Source organism: Ascaphus truei, unplaced genomic scaffold (genome assembly GCF_040206685.1).
Source record: "Ascaphus truei isolate aAscTru1 unplaced genomic scaffold, aAscTru1.hap1 HAP1_SCAFFOLD_487, whole genome shotgun sequence".
Classification (NCBI taxonomy): Eukaryota; Metazoa; Chordata; class Amphibia; order Anura; family Ascaphidae; genus Ascaphus; species Ascaphus truei.
In genome coordinates this window covers 267425-277465 of record NW_027456818.1, presented here as the reverse complement: position 1 = coordinate 277465, position 10041 = coordinate 267425, and the positions used below count along the sequence as shown (strand labels likewise).

The following is a 10041-nucleotide window of genomic DNA, read 5'->3' as shown; positions in this document are numbered from 1 at the left end:
GGGAGGAAGATACTATAGAGACAGCCAGGGGAGGAAGATACTATAGAGACAGCCAGGGGAGATAGATATTATAGAGACAGCCAGGGGAGGAAGATACTATAGAGACAGCCAGGGGAGGAAGATACTATAGAGACAGCCAGGGGAGAATGGTACTATAGAGACAGCCAGGGGAGGAAGGTACTATAGAGACAGCCAGGGGAGAAAGATACTATATAGACAGCCAGGGGAAGAAGGTACTATATAGACAGCCAGGGGAGGAAGGTACTATATAGACAGCCAGGGGAGGGGTATACTATAGAGACAGCCAGGGGATGTGTTCTGTGGTGTGATTTGGGAGTCGGCCCTGTAACGTGTACATTGGATTATGTGACTGTATGTAATCATTTCTAAGATAGCAGACTTATAATGGGATTTGCACGTGTACATTTCTATGGAGGGGACTCTGAGTTTTTATGGTTCCTGCAGAGAATGTGGATTGAGACAATGGCTGGGAGCATAGAGGTGTTAAAGACATTTGGTGAGTGGGAAAGAGTGGACAATCAGGTCTGGGAATGGGCTCTCTGTTCTTTTCCGACTCTCCTGCACAGTGGGAGCTCTTGAGTGCCTTAGAATGCCTGCGCCAGCTTTTGTGACACCAACCTAATCCGTGCTCTGATTGGCCAGCAGCCCCCCTCCCATTTAAGGGATAGCCACAGAGAGCTATATTAGATGTGCTGCTGATCAGAGAATTGGTTATCCTTCAGAGGATCATCTGAGAGCCACTCTGGGAATGAGTGTGGAGACTATCGGAGAGACTGAGACATTCTGTGAAGAAGTTTGGATCTTGACTGTGACCAGCTGGAGATACATGTGAGTGGTTTCTGTGTGATCAGCCCTCTGATATCCTGGACAAGCAGCGGACAGGGCAAGACTTCTTGAAGCAGGTCCCTGGCCGAGCGAGGTTAGAGACTACTCCCCAGGCCCCAGTTAATATAGTATCTTGTGTTATACATCTTTGTTTTGTCTGCTGGCGTGCCAGAATAAACCCCATTTTATTCAACAACTTTATTCAACAGTGTAAAAGTACTGGTCTCCCGTGATAGGGTGATATAGTGTTACTCTCACCGAGTATCCTGTACTCTCACATGCATTACCTCTGGGCTCCCGTGATAGGGTGATATAGTGTTACTCTCACTGAGTATCCTGCACTCTCACATGCATTACCTCTGGGCTCCCGTGATAGGGTGATATAGTGTTACTCTCACTGAGTATCCTGCACTCTCACATGCATTACCCCTGGTCTCCCGTGATAGGGTGATATAGTGTTACTCTCACCGAGTATCCTGCACTCTCGCATGCATTACCTCTGGGCTCCCGTGATAGGGTGATATAGTGTTACTCTCACTGAGTATCCTGCACTCTCACATGCATTACCCCTGGTCTCCCGTGATAGGGTGATATAGTGTTACTCTCACCGAGTATCCTGCACTCTCACATGCATTACCTCTGGGCTCCCGTGATAGGGTGATATAGTGTTACTCTCACTGAGTATCGGGCACTCTCACATGCATTACCCCTGGTCTCCCGTGATAGTGTGATATAGTGTTACTCTCATCGAGTATCCTGCACTCTCACATGCATTACCTCTGGGCTCCCGTGATAGGGTGATATAGTGTTACTCTCACTGAGTATCCTGCACTCTCACATGCATTACCTCTGGGCTCCCGTGATAGGGTGACATAGTGTTACTCTCACTGAGTATCCTGCACTCTCACATGCATTACCTCTGGGCTCCCGTGATAGGGTGATATAGTGTTACTCTCACTGAGTATCCTGCACTCTCACATGCATTACCTCTGGGCTCCCGTGATAGGGTGATATAGTGTTACTCTCACTGAGTATCCTGCACTCTCACATGCATTACCTCAGGGCTCCCGTGATAGGGTGACATAGTGTTACTCTCACTGAGTATCCTGCACTCTCACATGCGTTACCTCTGGGCTCCCGTGATAGGGTGATATAGTGTTACTCTCACTGAGTATCCTGCACTCTCACATGCGTTACCTCTGGGCTCCCGTGATAGGGTGATATAGTGTTACTCTCACTGAGTATCCTGCACTCTCACATGCATTACCTCTGGGCTCCCGTGATAGGGTGACATAGTGTTACTCTCACTGAGTATCCTGCACTCTCGCATGCATTACCTCTGGGCTCCCGTGATAGGGTGATATAGTGTTACTCTCACTGAGTATCCTGCACTCTCGCATGCATTACCTCTGGGCTCCCGTGATAGGGTGATATAGTGTTACTCTCACTGAGTATCCTGCACTCTCGCATGCATTACCTCTGGGCTCCCGTGATAGGGTGATATAGTGTTACTCTCACCGAGTATCCTGCACTCTCACATGCATTACCTCTGGGCTCCCGTGATAGGGTGATATAGTGTTACTCTCACTGAGTATCCTGCACTCTCACATGCATTACCTCTGGGCTCCTGTGATAGGGTGATATAGTGTTACTCTCACTGAGTATCCTGCACTCTCACATGCATTACCTCGGGGCTCCCGTGATAGGGTGATATAGTGTTACTCTCACCGAGTATCCTGCACTCTCGCATGCATTACCTCTGGGCTCCCGTGATAGGGTGATATAGTGTTACTCTCACTGAGTATCCTGCACTCTCACATGCATTACCTCGGGGCTCCCGTGATAGGGTGATATAGTGTTACTCTCACTGAGTATCCTGCACTCTCGCATGCATTACCTCTGGGCTCCCGTGATAGGGTGATATAGTGTTACTCTCACTGAGTATCCTGCACTCTCGCATGCATTACCTCTGGGCTCCCGTGATAGGGTGATATAGTGTTACTCTCACTGAGTATCCTGCACTCTCGCATGCATTACCTCTGGGCTCCCGTGATAGGGTGATATAGTGTTACTCTCACTGAGTATCCTGCACTCTCACATGCATTACCTCTGGTTTCCCGTGATAGGGTGATATAGTGTTACTCTCACTGAGTATCCTGCACTCTCGCATGCATTACCTCTGGGCTCCCGTGATAGGGAGATATAGTGTTACTCTCACTGAGTATCCTGCACTCTCGCATGCATTACCTCTGGGCTCCCGTGATAGGGTGATATAGTGTTACTCTCACTGAGTATCCTGCACTCTCACATGCATTACTTCAGGGCTCCCGTGATAGGGTGATATAGTGTTACTCTCACTGAGTATCCTGCACTCTCACATGCATTACCCCTGGTCTCCCGTGATAGGGTGATATAGTGTTACTCTCACTGAGTATCCTGCACTCTCACATGCATTACCCCTGGTTTCCCGTGATAGGGTGATATAGTGTTACTCTCACTGAGTATCCTGCACTCTCACATGCATTACCCCTGGTCTCCCGTGATAGGGTGATATAGTGTTACTCTCACCGAGTATCCTGCACTCTCACATGCATTACCTCTGGGCTCCCGTGATAGGGTGATATAGTGTTACTCTCACTGAGTATCGGGCACTCTCACATGCATTACCCCTGGTCTCCCGTGATAGTGTGATATAGTGTTACTCTCATCGAGTATCCTGCACTCTCACATGCATTACCTCTGGGCTCCCGTGATAGGGTGATATAGTGTTACTCTCACTGAGTATCCTGCACTCTCACATGCATTACCTCTGGGCTCCCGTGATAGGGTGATATAGTGTTACTCTCACTGAGTATCCTGCACTCTCACATGCATTACCTCTGGGCTCCCGTGATAGTGTGATATAGTGTTACTCTCACCGAGTATCCTGCACTCTCGCATGCATTACCTCGGGGCTGCCGTGATAGGGTGACATAGTGTTACTCTCACTGAGTATCGGGCACTCTCACATGCATTACATCTGGGCTCCCGTGATAGGGTGATATAGTGTTACTCTCACTGAGTATCCTGCACTCTCACATGCATTACCTCTGGGCTCCCGTGATAGGGTGATATAGTGTTACTCTCACTGAGTATCCTGCACTCTCGCATGCATTACCTCTGGGCTCCCGTGATAGGGTGATATAGTGTTACTCTCACCGAGTATCCTGCACTCTCACATGCATTACCTCTGGGCTCCCGTGATAGGGTGATATAGTGTTACTCTCACTGAGTATCCTGCACTCTCACATGCATTACCTCTGGGCTCCCGTGATAGGGTGATATAGTGTTACTCTCACTGAGTATCCTGCACTCTCGCATGCATTACCTCTGGGCTCCCGTGATAGGGTGATATAGTGTTACTCTCACCGAGTATCCTGCACTCTCGCATGCATTACCTCTGGGCTCCTGTGATAGGGTGATATAGTGTTACTCTCACCGAGTATCCTGCACTCTCACATGCATTACCTCAGGGCTCCCGTGATAGGGTGATATAGTGTTACTCTCACTGAGTATCCTGCACTCTCGCATGCATTACCTCTGGGCTCCCGTGATAGGGTGATATAGTGTTACTCTCACTGAGTATCCTGCACTCTCGCATGCATTACCTCTGGGCTCCCGTGATAGGGTGATATAGTGTTACTCTCACCGAGTATCCTGCACTCTCACATGCATTACCTCTGGGCTCCCGTGATAGGGTGATATAGTGTTACTCTCACTGAGTATCCTGCACTCTCACATGCATTACCTCTGGGCTCCTGTGATAGGGTGATATAGTGTTACTCTCACTGAGTATCCTGCACTCTCACATGCATTACCTCGGGGCTCCCGTGATAGGGTGATATAGTGTTACTCTCACCGAGTATCCTGCACTCTCGCATGCATTACCTCTGGGCTCCCGTGATAGGGTGATATAGTGTTACTCTCACTGAGTATCCTGCACTCTCACATGCATTACCTCTGGGCTCCCGTGATAGGGTGATATAGTGTTACTCTCACTGAGTATCCTGCACTCTCGCATGCGTTACCTCTGGGCTCCCGTGATAGGGTGATATAGTGTTACTCTCACTGAGTATCCGGCACTCTCACATGCATTACCTCTGGTCTCCCGTGATAGGGTGATATAGTGTTACTCTCACTGAGTATCCTGCACTCTCGCATGCATTACCCCTGGGCTCCCGTGATAGGGTGATATAGTGTTACTCTCACTGAGTATCCTGCACTCTCGCATGCATTACCTCTGGGCTCCCGTGATAGGGTGATATAGTGTTACTCTCACTGAGTATCCTGCACTCTCGCATGCATTACCTCTGGGCTCCCGTGATAGGATGATATAGTGTTACTCTCACTGAGTATCCTGCACTCTCGCATGCATTACCTCTGGGCTCCCGTGATAAGGTGATATAGTGTTACTCTCACCGAGTATCCTGCACTCTCACATGCATTACCTCTGGGCTCCCGTGATAGGGTGATATAGTGTTACTCTCACCGAGTATCCTGCACTCTCACATGCATTACCTCTGGGCTCCCGAGATAGGGTGATATAGTGTTACTCTCACTGAGTATCCTGCACTCTCACATGCATTACCTCTGGGCTCCCGTGATAGGGTGATATAGTGTTACTCTCACCGAGTATCCTGCACTCTCACATGCATTACCTCTGGGCTCCCGTGATAGGGTGATATAGTGTTACTCTCACTGAGTATCCTGCACTCTCACATGCATTACCTCTGGGCTCCCGTGATAGGGTGATATAGTGTTACTCTCACCGAGTATCCTGCACTCTCACATGCATTACCTCTGGGCTCCCGTGATAGGGTGATATAGTGTTACTCTCACCGAGTATCCTGCACTCTCACATGCATTACCTCTTGTCTCCCGTGATAGGGTGATATAGTGTTACTCTCACTGAGTATCCTGCACTCTCGCATGCATTACCTCTGGGCTCCCGTGATAGGGTGATATAGTGTTACTCTCACCGAGTATCCTGCACTCTCGCATGCATTACCTCGGGGCTCCCGTGATAGGGTGACATAGTGTTACTCTCACTGAGTATCGGGCACTCTCACATGCATTACCTCTGGGCTCCCGTGATAGGGTGATATAGTGTTACTCTCACCGAGTATCCTGCACTCTCACATGCATTACCTCTGGGCTCCCGTGATAGGGTGATATAGTGTTACTCTCACTGAGTATCCTGCACTCTCACATGCATTACCTCTGGGCTCCCGTGATAGGGTGATATAGTGTTACTCTCACCGAGTATCCTGCACTCTCACATGCATTACCTCTGGGCTCCCGTGATAGGGTGATATAGTGTTACTCTCACCGAGTATCCTGCACTCTCACATGCATTACCTCTGGGCTCCCGTGATAGGGTGATATAGTGTTACTCTCACTGAGTATCCTGCACTCTCGCATGCATTACCTCTGGGCTCCCGTGATAGGGTGATATAGTGTTACTCTCACCGAGTATCCTGCACTCTCGCATGCATTACCTCGGGGCTCCCGTGATAGGGTGACATAGTGTTACTCTCACTGAGTATCGGGCACTCTCACATGCATTACCTCTGGGCTCCCGTGATAGGGTGATATAGTGTTACTCTCACTGAGTATCCTGCACTCTCACATGCATTACCTCAGGGCTCCCGTGATAGGGTGACATAGTGTTACTCTCACTGAGTATCCTGCACTCTCACATGCATTACCTCTGGGCTCCCGTGATAGGGTGATATAGTGTTACTCTCACTGAGTATCCTGCACTCTCACATGCATTACTTCAGGGCTCCCGTGATAGGGTGATATAGTGTTACTCTCACTGAGTATCCTGCACTCTCACATGCATTACCTCTGGGCTCCCGTGATAGGGTGACATAGTGTTACTCTCACTGAGTATCCTGCACTCTCACATGCATTACCTCTGGGCTCCCGTGATAGGGTGATATAGTGTTACTCTCACTGAGTATCCTGCACTCTCACATGCATTACCTCTGGGCTCCCGTGATAGGGTGATATAGTGTTACTCTCACTGAGTATCCTGCACTCGCGCATGCGTTACCTCTGGGCTCCCGTGATAGGGTGATATAGTGTTACTCTCACTGAGTATCCGGCACTCTCACATGCATTACCTCTGGTCTCCCGTGATAGGGTGATATAGTGTTACTCTCACTGTGTATCCTGCACTCTCGCATGCATTACCCCTGGGCTCCCGTGATAGGGTGATATAGTGTTACTCTCACTGAGTATCCTGCACTCTCACATGCATTACCTCTGGGCTCCCGTGATAGGGTGATATAGTGTTACTCTCACTGAGTATCCTGCACTCTCGCATGCATTACCTCTGGGCTCCCGTGATAGGATGATATAGTGTTACTCTCACTGAGTATCCTGCACTCTCGCATGCATTACCTCTGGGCTCCCGTGATAGGGTGATATAGTGTTACTCTCACCGAGTATCCTGCACTCTCACATGCATTACCTCTGGGCTCCCGTGATAGGGTGATATAGTGTTACTCTCACCGAGTATCCTGCACTCTCACATGCATTACCTCTGGGCTCCCGTGATAGGGTGATATAGTGTTACTCTCACTGAGTATCCTGCACTCTCACATGCATTACCTCTGGGCTCCCGTGATAGGGTGATATAGTGTTACTCTCACCGAGTATCCTGCACTCTCACATGCATTACCTCTGGGCTCCCGTGATAGGGTGATATAGTGTTACTCTCACTGAGTATCCTGCACTCTCACATGCATTACCTCTGGGCTCCCGTGATAGGGTGATATAGTGTTACTCTCACCGAGTATCCTGCACTCTCACATGCATTACCTCTGGGCTCCCGTGATAGGGTGATATAGTGTTACTCTCACCGAGTATCCTGCACTCTCACATGCATTACCTCTGGGCTCCCGTGATAGGGTGATATAGTGTTACTCTCACTGAGTATCCTGCACTCTCGCATGCATTACCTCTGGGCTCCCGTGATAGGGTGATATAGTGTTACTCTCACCGAGTATCCTGCACTCTCGCATGCATTACCTCGGGGCTCCCGTGATAGGGTGACATAGTGTTACTCTCACTGAGTATCGGGCACTCTCACATGCATTACCTCTGGGCTCCCGTGATAGGGTGATATAGTGTTACTCTCACTGAGTATCCTGCACTCTCACATGCATTACCTCAGGGCTCCCGTGATAGGGTGACATAGTGTTACTCTCACTGAGTATCCTGCACTCTCACATGCATTACCTCTGGGCTCCCGTGATAGGGTGATATAGTGTTACTCTCACTGAGTATCCTGCACTCTCACATGCATTACTTCAGGGCTCCCGTGATAGGGTGATATAGTGTTACTCTCACTGAGTATCCTGCACTCTCACATGCATTACCTCTGGGCTCCCGTGATAGGGTGACATAGTGTTACTCTCACTGAGTATCCTGCACTCTCACATGCATTACCTCTGGGCTCCCGTGATAGGGTGATATAGTGTTACTCTCACTGAGTATCCTGCACTCTCACATGCATTACCTCTGGGCTCCCGTGATAGGGTGATATAGTGTTACTCTCACTGAGTATCCTGCACTCTCACATGCATTACCTCAGGGCTCCCGTGATAGGGTGACATACTGTTACTCTCACTGAGTATCCTGCACTCTCACATGCATTACCTCTGGGCTCCCGTGATAGGGTGATATAGTGTTACTCTCACTGAGTATCCTGCACTCTCACATGCGTTACCTCTGGGCTCCCGTGATAGGGTGATATAGTGTTACTCTCACTGAGTATCCTGCACTCTCACATGCATTACCTCAGGGCTCCCGTGATAGGGTGACATAGTGTTACTCTCACTGAGTATCCTGCACTCTCACATGCATTACCTCTGGGCTCCCGTGATAGGGTGATATAGTGTTACTCTCACTGAGTATCCTGCACTCTCACATGCATTACCTCTGGGCTCCCGTGATAGGGTGATATAGTGTTACTCTCACTGAGTATCCTGCACTCTCGCATGCATTACCTCAGGGCTCCCGTGATAGGGTGATATAGTGTTACTCTCACTGAGTATCCTGCACTCTCACATGCATTACCTCTGGGCTCCCGTGATAGGGTGATATAGTGTTACTCTCACTGAGTATCCTGCACTCTCGCATGCATTACCTCTGGGCTCCCGTGATAGGGTGACATAGTGTTACTCTCACTGAGTATCCTGCACTCTCGCATGCATTACCTCTGGGCTCCCGTGATAGGGTGATATAGTGTTACTCTCACTGAGTATCCTGCACTCTCGCATGCATTACCTCTGGGCTCCCGTGATAGGGTGATATAGTGTTACTCTCACTGAGTATCCTGCACTCTCACATGCATTACCTCTGGGCTCCCGTGATAGGGTGATATAGTGTTACTCTCACCGAGTATCCTGCACTCTCACATGCATTACCTCTGGGCTCCCGTGATAGGGTGATATAGTGTTACTCTCACTGAGTATCCTGCACTCTCACATGCATTACCTCTGGGCTCCCGTGATAGGGTGATATAGTGTTACTCTCACTGAGTATCCTGCACTCTCGCATGCATTACCTCTGGGCTCCCGTGATAGGGTGATATAGTGTTACTCTCACTGAGTATCCTGCACTCTCGCATGCATTACCTCTGGGCTCCCGTGATAGGGTGATATAGTGTTACTCTCACTGAGTATCCTGCACTCTCGCATGCATTACCTCTGGGCTCCCGTGATAGGGTGATATAGTGTTACTCTCACTGAGTATCCTGCACTCTCACATGCATTACCTCAGGGCTCCCGTGATAGGGTGACATAGTGTTACTCTCACTGAGTATCCTGCACTCTCACATGCATTACCTCTGGGCTCCCGTGATAGGGTGATATAGTGTTACTCTCACTGAGTATCCTGCACTCTCACATGCATTACCTCTGGGCTCCCGTGATAGGGTGATATAGTGTTACTCTCACTGAGTATCCTGCACTCTCGCATGCATTACCTCAGGGCTCCCGTGATAGGGTGATATAGTGTTACTCTCACTGAGTATCCTGCACTCTCACATGCATTACCTCTGGGCTCCCGTGATAGGGTGATATAGTGTTACTCTCACTGAGTATCCTGCACTCTCGCATGCATTACCTCTGGGCTCCCGTGATA

The 10041-nt window shown here is 49.3% G+C and overlaps 1 protein-coding gene across 1 annotated transcript in view; it reads right to left on the bottom strand.

Moving 5' to 3' along the window:
• The window catches only part of LOC142484969 (calcium-binding protein 2-like), a 40776-nt gene that overhangs the window by 4178 nt on the left and 26557 nt on the right, over positions 1-10041 (bottom strand). The window lies entirely within an intron of this gene.